The sequence below is a fragment of the Pseudopipra pipra genome, chromosome 2 (assembly GCF_036250125.1).
Source record: "Pseudopipra pipra isolate bDixPip1 chromosome 2, bDixPip1.hap1, whole genome shotgun sequence".
Lineage (NCBI taxonomy): Eukaryota > Metazoa > Chordata > Aves > Passeriformes > Pipridae > Pseudopipra > Pseudopipra pipra.
The window spans coordinates 35,619,688-35,631,827 of record NC_087550.1 but is presented as its reverse complement, the minus strand read 5'-3'; positions in this window follow the sequence as shown (position 1 = coordinate 35,631,827).

Below are 12,140 nucleotides of genomic sequence, written 5' to 3'. Positions count from 1 at the left end.
AGGAAAAAAATCAAGTTGCTTTCTGAGTTTCTCTCTTGGACTTACCCTTTCAGTGACATTTCTATGAGACTCTGCAAGTCTCTTTACCTTCATCTCCATTTCATATACCTAGACTATCACTTGTGCTGGTAAATTAAACAGTGCAAAGCAATTTGTTGAGGCATTGGTATTCAATTATTTATCTTATTAAACACTTATTTTTTTTCCCACAGAGAATTTTGCCAAAGAGGCTCAGATCCAAACACAGGTCAGGAACTATTCCCAGTAGTCCGTTTGGATGCCTAGTTAGGAGATCATGACATCTTAACCAGATGAATACAGACCATTTCAACTGAATTGCCAGTTGGCCTCAGATCCGGGAAATATTCCCAAGAAAATTTAATTTACTAATATACTGAAATCTGTGTTTTAGCCATATCACTGTGCACAGCTCATACAGATGAAACCTCCTTTAATATATGTCTGTGGTAGATAGTGTCATGGTTTAGGAACGGTATTCTCCAATTTAGTGCTCTCACTGAAACCATCTGCTGCTCACTTACTCCCCCACCCCTATCCCTACTACTCCCCTGCAGTATTCTGAGAGGAGAATTAGAGGCACAAAATGTAAAGATCACATGTTGAGATATCAAAAACTTCCTGGAAACAGCACTGAGACAAGAAAATTAACAGTAACAGCAGCAATACTAATGACAGAGGGTACAAGAAGGAGGTGAATGATTCACAGGGAATCAACAATACCCGACTGCTCCTATGCTGCACCAATGGGATTGAGATGCCTTCTCCCTGGAAGAAACTCCCTTCCCCCTTCCCCTGGAAATGATACAAGGTGGTATAGATTAATCTCCAGGTCCTAGTCATCCCCCCTCATGGCTACTGCAGAAATTAACCCTGTTTATTAACTGTGTCCTGGCTGGAACCAGGCAAAATGGATAAGATTACACCATATTTGTTGCCTTGCTTGGATCACGTGTAGTCCCCTGGTGGTAGAAGGCCTCAGCAAAGAGTCGGGGGGGGGGGGGCATTTTGGGGGTCTTTGATGGCTTATGAGCCCTTCTCAGCTACCTCTCACATGAATATCCCATGTGTACATGGTCTTCCCAGAGCCGGGAGTGGGAGTTGTTACTCCTTCAGTTTGGTGTGGAGAAATTTCACCATCGCAGCCCCAAATCCCTTCTCCTCCACCACTCATTGAGCCTAGCTGGGGCTGATTCTTAACATAGATACATTCTTTTTTCCTGAGCCTTATTTACTTCTCCTCAGACTTGAGATGATTAGACAATAGTCTTATCTCAAGTCCCCCTTCACAGGCCAAATTCCAGTCAGGCTTCCGTGGTGGTTGCAGACAGGCAGTTGCTTCCTTGCAGTTTTACAAAAAGTCTTTCTATGATTTTGACAATGCTAAAGACATTACCGACATTTAGGTCCATCACACAACATCTCTACATTCCCTGACAGTGTGTGACCTCAGCCACATTTTGCCTGGGGTTATGAAAATACTTTACTGCAGCAAATTAAGTACTTTCAAAACAAACAGGCAAACAAACAAACAAGCAAATAGAAGATTTTTAAGACTTTAAGGCTCTAAAGAGACGCCAGACATTCCCTGCATAGTGCAGTCATGGCCAGTCTGCTTTACCGAGCCAAATCTTGAAAAAGATAGACATAAGCCACTCAGTACCATCAACTGCAGCCAGGGATCACTTGTTTTTGACAGACTGCTTCATTAGATAACCGAAATGTCAGTGGAAGTCGGAAGATCAGGGGGTTTTTTTTGAGATCTACAGCACTAAATGATTTGTTCAATACTACCCTAAACACCTCACAGAGGTAAGGCAGAATAGAGGCTTGAGCTCAGATGCTCTGAGCCCCAAGGTAATGAAATAGCAACTTCTTGACAACCCTTGCTAGCCTCAGCTCCCCATGCAGGCCTGGATGGTCAAGGGATTTTGTATGCACTGCTACTTGCTAATCCCATTAAAACTCTAACTGTGACTCTAACACTCTTCTGTACAGTTCAGCTGAGGAGACCTCCAGATATTACCTTCAGAATAACCCAAACAATTGCACCTCACTCTCTGTTCTCTCTACAGGGACAATCAGCTTTTGTAGGACACGATTTCCATTCTGCAGCTATAGATAAATTTCATTAATTCCCAGGAAAGAGGCTCTCACCTGAAAGTCATATCTCCTTTATAGACACAGCTGGAAGTATGGTGAGATTTTTGCCCTCAGCTCTGACTATTCTGAATACTGGTTTAAGAGAAAGTAACTCTCCTTACCTAAACAACAAGAGTACATTGTCACAAGGTGAATAATTATTTTTCAGAAACAAGGTTTTTAGGAGAAGGTTCGTCTTTTTTGAACCCCAGGTGAGTTAGCTGGGAAAGTGGATGGCTTTCATCCGGTATGATAAGAAGCAATAAAATTCAAGGCAGACAGTGCTTAAGTGCTGTTAGTCCAGCTTCATTATGTTAATCAGTTACATAAAGGAGGATGGTTATTAGCTCTGGGCCATTGGCAGAGAAAGAGAGAACAGGAACAGTTAGAAAAAAAACATCATTAGTGATTGTAAAATAGAAAGGGGGCAGGAAAAAAAGACTGTAATGAACTCCACAACTGATGTTTCTGCTGAGACCATGATTCTTATAATCCAGTGGTTATGAATTCCTTTTCTAGGTTTTCTTTAGAAGTTATTTTTTTAGGTTTCTGTTGCATAAGGAAGTGGAGTTTTTTGTGGAAAATGCTTTTCCATTGATAACTGCAGGTTTCTGTCCTTTACCAGTTCCCTGCATGAGTTCTTTCTGATGTATGGTGGTTGTTAAGTGTCACCCACACAGTTTCCAGGAGGACATTTTGTGCTCTGTGTGACATATAGCAAATTTCGGGGTAAAAGTGTATGAACCACGTGTTTTTCTGGTTTTGTTGCAAGAGTCCTAATTGTGATGGCTGTAAAGATGCCTTGGCAAGTACATTTGTTTTGGTATGTGCTGGATTACAGTAGGATTGCTGCCACTGGTGAGGCTGACAGATGGGAATATTAGAAGAAAGTCAGCGCTAGGGAAAAAAATGTTTCAATCTTCTTTCAAAACAGACTGCAGGTTTTTTGCTTGGATTTGTTTGATTGATTGATTGAGGGGGTTCTTTGTTTTTGTCGTTGTTTGCTTGTTTGGTTTTTTTTGTGTAAATGCTCATAGGAGCAAACAAAGAAGAATATTTAGGGATGACAGCACAATTTTTATGCCCTCTTCCACAAACCAAGGGTCATTTACATTTTCACTGAACAGATGCACTTCTTTTTCATTCACTCATAAAAGCAAGAAGCAGTCTTGGATCCACATAGTTATGGATCATGTAAAAATATGTGGGCAAGTGCTTGTGCTTATACCTTCCAGTGGGCACATCTGAACCATGAGTCTGGAGTTCCTAAATCCTAAATCCAGTCCTGTGAGAAAAAGACTGAGATAATAATGTCTTTCATTTCTATTTTTCTTTAAAGAGTAAAAAGTGCCATATTGTTATGGAAGTTCTTCAAATCCAGTCCTCCACAGATAGATGGAAAAAAGGGGTAGAGAAACACCAAAGATAATCCACTAGAAAAGTACGACTGAAAAATAATGGTTAACTTTCTTTGACAATGCTGGAAAGCATAGTAAAATAATATAAGTCTGATAATAAGTGAAGCCATATAGTTCCAAAAACATCCTCACACTTCAAAAGCTTGCCTTGCAGAGAATAGAAATGCATTTTCAGGAAGAAGCTTCATGGTTTGTTCTATTTTACATTGTTTATCTGGGTACAGTTTGCTGTTTTCATTTAAATATTTCTGAAAACATCTCAGTTTATTCAATTACAGTTTAAAAGATAGTACAGGATATTTATTATTGTTACCCTTTTTAAAGCATCTAATAAAACTGCAGTTATTCTGGGGAATAAAATCAAACCAGTTTAATAATTATCCAGCTGTATGGATCAGGGATCTGCTTGCTCTTCTTGTCTATTGATGATGGAAAACTTCTAGAAGGGAATACAATGAAAGGACAGAATACCAATAGCTAAAGAAAATATGCATCCATGGTGCTTTCTCTGTATCTTAGTGTGACATTGCCTATCATAAAGCTGTTTCAGTTGCCTTTAAATTCTATCTCAAGCCTGATTTACTCTATCTACAGGGAATACAGTTACAAACCTAAGAACAACTTCTGTATTGCACAGATAAAATAAATATGATCTTTTAGAAAGAGATAGATACAAAGAAATAAAATTAAATCCAAGTTACAGCTGCATCTATTTATATCAGCACATATGCTTAGATATATGCGCTTCCCACTTTCAGTTTGTTCTTAACAGAATTGCAGACTGGAGATCTGATAACTGACTATGGCCTTTGTCCTTGTCTCCATTTTCTTAGGTGATGGTGTGATTCGAGAACTCATACAACTTTGTGTACTTTAACAGGTCTCACAATCCCATTCAGATTTATATCCTTCAGGTCCTCCTGCTCAGAAAAGAGTTCTTCATGTTTTAATCCTTCTACCACCAAGTTAATTGCTGCTCATATTTTGAAAATGTATTATTACCCTTTCAATATATTTTTTGCTGTCACCTGTGCTGGTATCCTGATTGAATGTGGCAGCTTACAAACGGAGGTGTCCTTGTTTGTGTAGTCAAACTAGATTGCCTTCATAGACAGTGGGGAGAAATTGGTATTTCAGAGTATGAGTCATTTCACAAAAACTCATGTAGAAAAAATGACTAGACAAACAATACCCAAAAATACCTTTATTTTCCTTTGGCTATGTATTAACCTATGTTTGCAAGGCCAAGTGTAGACATCTAGCTCAGATGTAGACATTTAGGAGCTGAATTAAGACCCTAGATTCTGTTGAAAATATACATTTAGGTCCATATATGTAGGAGTCCACGTTCTGAGATAGCTGTCTAGACTCCCCCTAGAGGAACTGAATACATAGAGCACACAAACACTGTTGGTCAAGATACTGAAACCTATCTAACATCTCCTGTTCCAGAAGGGCACAGGTATTCAACAAGTCCTGTGTCTTCTAATGTGTGCAGTTACCTCACACACTTCAAAGTATCTCAAATAATACTAGTTGCTAATATTTAGGCAACTGAATTTACCTCTGAATTAGTTTTCTTCTTTGATTCTAAGGGACTCCTAGAGCACGAAGTACACATACAGACACCTACATTTAGGTTCCCTAATAGGGAATCCACCCCCAGTCCTACTGACAGACATTAGGAAGGGCTAAACCCTTCCTTGCTCAGGTCCTGAGGATAAATAGATTCTGTGAAAAATTGTGCCAGTTCTTAACTATATTGTAATCAGGTTATTAAGTGATTTTTCATTGGCAATCCAAGACTCAAATCTCAACATGAAGCCCTTTGTCACATTCAGAAATATATATATCATAAAAACGCATCATTACATGAACAAATTTATGTAATCATGTACAATGCACAGGGGAATAATGCACAACACTTAGTAGTAGTTCTTGATTGCAATTTAACACAATGACAATCAACTTCCCTGGGATGATAATGACTTTGGGGTTATGGAGCACATTTTCAACTCCAAGTAACCCTGAGCCTGCAAGTCATCTACCATGTTTGAGGATTTAACCCTTGATTCCTCTGTCCTTAGTTTAGGTTCACAACTGGGAAACATAAGGAATTTGCTCAGCAAGCCTAAGCTTCTTCAGACCACAATTACACCCAGGGGCTGTGTATTGGTGTGTCTTGACTACAGGACCTTTTCGTACCATAGTTGAGTTACTCTGTGTTTAGTTGGTCAGCATAGATAAGTCTTACCTTAAAACTAGGGGTTCTCTGCAATTGTATTTATTTTTGGACTGCCTAGCAACACAGGGTTAAGGGGACACAGCTGGGGCTGCTCAACATCGTTGAAGTAAAATAATTAAGAATTTTAAAGTAGCAATTCTAACACAGGCAAAACTTCCATTAAAATTAACTAGGAGCTTGGCTTTGGGGGTCAAGAGAGCAGATTAATTCTAACTATTGCCTTGGTCCAGCATTAAAAATACCTAGAGCACAGAAATGTATGCTCTGAATTTCAGGATATGGAAAAATAAAAACTTGCTATAATGCCAAGGAATGGATGATCCTGCCATCTAATATAATACTAAGGTACTGAAACATGAATGTTTCCTAGGAGATAAAGTATAGACTACTTACATCTGAGATGTGCCCTCATTTAATTCCCTGGACTTTTTCAAGAACTCTTAGTTCTCTAGGGTAGGACAAGACAGCTGCCCTTGTCTTCCTGATTTTCTGCTCTCTGCCATTTGGTACTCCATAAACCAGCTAACTGACTTAAATCACAGATTGTCTTGTGAAATAAGGATAGCCTGCAGATAGTCTTATACTGTATTTAATCTGATAGTCATATGGATTAAAATGGTTGTAATCAGCACACATTTCTGATTGCTGACTAAAAACAAAAGGAAGATTTATGTTTAAAATCAAACAGGCAGTCACAAAACCTCAGAAGTATTCTTAGCTCTGATACTGACTTACTTGGTGACTTAATTAAGTCCATTATCACTCGATTTTCAGTAGTGCTGAGAGCTGTTTGTTTCTATTGACCTCATCTTTAAAAAATAACTGCTTATTACTGTGGAAACTTAAGCTACTAATCTCTCCTCATCTCTGTTTCCCTTTTTGAAATTGAAGATATTTAGTATTTGCTTAACCTTCAAAGATATTTGGAAGCTCAATCCATTAGTGATTGAGAGGCAATCAGATAATTTGATTTATTCAGTAGATCAGTCTGTAAATAAAATAAAGACAGAACGTCAGATTTCTGGCTCACAGAAATTCCTTCCCATATCAGATTTTTGGAAAACTATTTCACTCCTACTATTTCAAGAAAAACTAGTGAGCACATAAACCAGTGAAGCTCTGAGCAATCATAAAAAATAACAAATCTTTGATCTATAAATGTTGGGTGTCTAAGAAATGGAATTAGAGCAGCCAATGTGGAGAACAAAAATGCTGATATTTTTTCTGATAGTCTCAGGGGTTTTTGAAAAAATTGATTCAGTTTTCAGTATTATTACCTATTTACTAAGCATTAGCAAATACATTTTCCCCATTTTAAAAGACTAGAACACATCTTCATTTACCTTCAAAATTTTAAGTCATCTTTTCCCCCACTTATTTCTTTATTTCATGTGAAAATATATAGTTCTACAAATATTCTCCTTTTGTACAAATGCCTATAGACTTACCACTACAATGAACAATATCTTTGATATTTTCTATTGCACAGAGTATCAGGATGAAGCAAGCAGACACAATGGAGACTCGGGGGATTTGATGGCTGGTATTTATTGTGACAGTATTGTTTGGTTGACTTCTAGGAATTTCTGTTAAGAACTCATGGGAATCCCTACCAGGGATATGGTGCAGAAAAAGAGTAAAGTGAACCTGTGAGACAACATAACATTTATTCCCCAAATTCCTAGAGCTCAAAGGCATACCTCATATGTTTTGAGTGGTATGAATGAATAGGTCCAGCTGATTGAGAACAGATAGTCTTTTTTATTTGAAAATCACTTTATCTGACTGCAAATCTGGTACTATTAAAGCAGTAGGAAACTTGAGAATTACAGCTTTAAGCGTCTTTCTTTTATCTTCTCTGCATTGGTTGATGACTCCAACATGATCACAATAATAAGCAAGAGAAAAATGTTCTAACCTGTTGTGTAACTTTTGAACAAGGTGTTGGTGTACTAAACACCAGGGAGATAGAAAGTGGTCTGAAAGACATCTAGTTTTGGTAGAGAAAGAAAAAAAATACAAGTAAACTTTTTCCTTTTCATTAACTTAATTGTTACAGTATTTCTCTAAGCGTACGAGCAGCAGGGATACAGTCAAGTTTTACTCCATTAAAATTTTTTGTCCTGAGATGAATAATGCAAATATGCCAAGAAATTTTTGTGGATACATCAAAGCAAGAGAGAATGTAATTGTACCTGTATCACGTCCATTCCAGCTCCTTGAGACAAAACCATTACATAGTCTGTCCTAGATTCTCAGCAGAGGAAATTACATGCATTAATAAGCAGGAGCAATACAGATTTGTGCTAAGAATAATAGAAGTTAAAAGTAGGACAAACCAGTAGCACTGAGATCCCAAGCTTCTACCTAACAAAACTGCCATTACAAAAAAACTTGGGTGATTCAGGGTATAGTCACAAAGCAGTCAAGGAGCTAATGAGTGGATTTCTGCCAAGTACTGACTGTCTTCCAGGACAAGCTGTTGAAATAGATGAAAATATGTAAGTGCTAAGCACCTTTCCAGATCAGGCCTTTTTTTGATGACATGAATAACTAGATTACTTGAAGAAAAAGTCTCTGTGTTTTTGCTCATATACAGTGTGAGAGTCTGTAGTTCAAAAGCATTGACCTGCCTTACCTGGTTATTGAGAGCACTGCAAAGTGTAAAAAAAGTGATATTCAGCTCCCTTCGACAAGTGAACATCAGATATCCACCCATCCATCCACCATATGCAGCTAATCTCACAAATAACTGTGCTGAGATTTTTTAATCATCGTCTCACCTTTATACCCTATCATAAACATGCAAAGAAGACCTTGAGCAACCTAATGTTATGTGGAATTTGGCCTTGCTTCTTGTGGGGGAAGGTAGACCAGAGCACCAAGAGTGCTAATCTGGCAATTTAAAATATTCAGTGCCTCTACAGTCCTCTAATGAGACCAGACAACTCCTGCATACAGACTCTTACATAATAATGTCTTGAATGTACCTCATGAACCTTGTTGAAGCTAGTTTAGAGTGAAGTGGAGGAACTGTGAGCTGCAAGGGCAGTCAAATACACATCAGTACAAGCAGAACAGGAGAATATGTGCCATAAAAAGAAGGATGAACTCCAGCACAAACACACTCTCATATTCCCTTCTGGAGCCAGGATCAGCTGGATCATCCTGCCTACAGGAGGCAAAAGCTGCACCATGCCTATCTGTAAAGAGGAACCATCCACATCAAACAGAGGTGTTTGTTTGGAGAATAAACCAAGTGGTTGGTATCAAACTCTCACTCTGCCTCACTTTGTCTCACAATTTGGTACTGTAATTCTACACTTAACATCTTGTCATCACATCAAACACAAGGTGGGACTTGGCCAGATAAGTTTTCATACAGACTGCTTCCGAGCCAGGACTGGAACCCCAGTCTGCAGTGACACACTGTTAACATTGAGTCAAGTTTGCCTAAATATATTCTTTCCCCTTTAACCCTTCTTCTTTCCCTGCTGTCTTTCAGTACTGTTATGGTTACAAGGCAAGGGAGGGACAAAAATTCATACCACTACATCATCTGAAGGGGGGGCGTTTGCCATGGAAAAAAGTTGTTCTGGGGTCTTAGCCACGACTGGATATAGTCTCTGCCTCACTGGGACAGAAGCCAAATAGTTATTACTATTTCCTTATAGAAACTGTTATTTTTTCACTTGTAACCTTCTCTTTTTTTTTGTCTCTCTAGATTAGGGGAGGGAGTTCATCTTATTGGAGTTCCCAATCTCAATCTTTGTCCTTAAACTAAGTACTTTTTTTTTCCTTCTAGGTTTCAGCTGGGCTATACACATACCAAAACTACTTATTGAAATACAAAATATGTAAATATAGTGAGACATTTCCTCTTGGTACAGTAACAACTGAGCTAGAACAAAATAAAAAAAAAAAATTGAAGTAAATATAACAGCAACAAGAACTGCAAGAGTATATTTGACATTTTTTACTTCCTCTTAAAAACTGTCTCTGGCTACTTTGTAGCCAGTCCTGTTTCTGAAGTGTTTCTCTTATTCCATTTACCTTGAAAATGTGTTGAGCAGGAGGTCTGAATAATCTAGAAGGATGCTCACTTGACATTGAGTGTTTCATTGACATGAAACATGGACATGTTTCAAACAAATAAAACTTCTATGAATTACAAAGAGGGTAAAATATAATTTATTCTTTGTTTAACTTTTCAGTGTTGACAAACAGCAGGATTTAGTTTTGTTTAACTTCTCTGTATTGATAAATGACCATTATTTACAATAAGTAAAAGAGATGTGGTCCATCAGCACACACCTTGTGTTGCCTACACAAGCATACAAAACCTCTCAGGCCATGCCTGCTTAAAATCCATTCTGCCAATTTTTTAGCTGTGGTCAATTAAACACTGCTCTGCCATGGGAAGCATACCATTGCTCACAGATGCTCAGCCGACTGCGAAACAAAAGCAGACTGTCACAGACTTGTGGGTGTTTGACAACCTGCTCTGCACAGCTGTACACTGAGAATGCAGGACTGAGCACAATTCAGTCCAGCTCCTGTGATGTATAATTACTTTTATACTGTTATCATAAAGATGTCATCCTCTCTGCAATTAAATCTGTGAATCATTAAATAGTCACTGCTTTACTGTTTACAGAAGCAGCGAGTTTAATTTCTCATGATACTATTCTGTGGAAGTATTTTGATGATTTGACATTTTTAATTAGCTCCAAAATAGCATTCTTCTTTTATCAACTCTGCCAGAAAGAAATTCTTACATTTAGTACAATACCAACTGCCGGGGACTGCAAGGGAACAGTGTTTATCTGTCCTGTATACTCTCAGCATGTCAGTGATGCCTATTTTATTTTTTACAGGCTATCAAAAACAAACTGCACTAAATCATTCAGGAAAAGCATACTTATTTTATCCTTCAGCTGAGGATAGTCCTTCCTACCAGGTTTCACGAAAGTTTCAGAGCCCTGTTTCTTCCATTTCTGAAAGACATCTGGAAGATAACTGATACCTTTAAACTAAGTCCATCCACCTATGGCAAAAGCAAATCAAAGCTACAGCTTCAAAACCACCTGACTGCAACATCAGCTCTCTGTTGTCACCCGAAATCAGTGCCTGAAAATGGTCAAGGATGGTCAAATGGCCTGATGTAAGCATGTACAGGGCATTGAGCTGGGCTTGTAAGCACAAGGAGTCCATCATGCACATGTAAGCACAGCTTAGGTACCATGTAAGAACAACTAAAACATAATGTTTAGGTCAGACACAGATACAGCAATCATCCTCTGATGTCCCCATCTCTCCCTCTTAAAAGAGATTTTTTAGTTAATCACTGCTTGTAGATTATCTTAGTCACAGAAACTGAGGTTGATTTTGAATGACAGCAAAACTAAGGAGCTGAAAACAGTACCCCAGTAACACTCCATCTCCATTTATCTATGCCCCTGAATGCAAATATTTTGCTCTCCCTGACTTTACAGTCTGCCAGTTTGTAGAAATGCCTTTAGCTTTCTTACAGTAAGGAAACACTGTGGGGTTCCCAGGCTGAGGGGCTACTACAAGTTATTGGAGTTGCTCTAGAGTGCTACAGTCACTGCTGTCCAGCAGCTGAGGGCCTCCTTGCATGTGTGAGGACAAACAGAGCTGAGGGTACTGCTTTTACCAGTGGCCCTAAGCATTGTGGTCACAGTACAAAATCAGGGTGCTTAAATGCATATTACTGTAATTGGACAAGAGTGACTTTCACTTGAGCGTGGGACTTTTTCTCAAATACTAAGCCATTTCTATTGACAAATGACCCCGTTTCCACTGCTAATAGTAGAAAGATATATTGAAACAGTATCTCTAGAATAAAAGTCATAAGGCAGTAACCACATCTCTGAGAAATATCAGTGTTCCTCTATTAGGCAGCAGTACACAAGGCAAAGGGAACGCAGTGTTAACCGGCCCGATCCAGCAACACAGTTTAGAACGCAACAAGCAGATTCTGACTGAAAGTGCCCATATAATGCTGCATGCTACAGCCAAGAGATGCCCGCAGCGTCCATTCCCAAGGGTTACCTGCACTAAAGGCCACTGAGAAGCTGCCTGCTACTAGCAGAGTAACCCAGCATGTGACCATCTTAGACTTGGTGCTACTTCAAGAGCTAAAGCCCTGTGACAGAAATGCCATGAATGCCATGAAGACTGTGAATGCTACATTCCCAGGGAAGTAGCGCAGAAAAAAAGGAACAGGAAGAAATTTCCAAAAAGTGCCTTGACCTTCTCTCACCCCCTGCACTCATTAGTAAAAAGACCAAAAA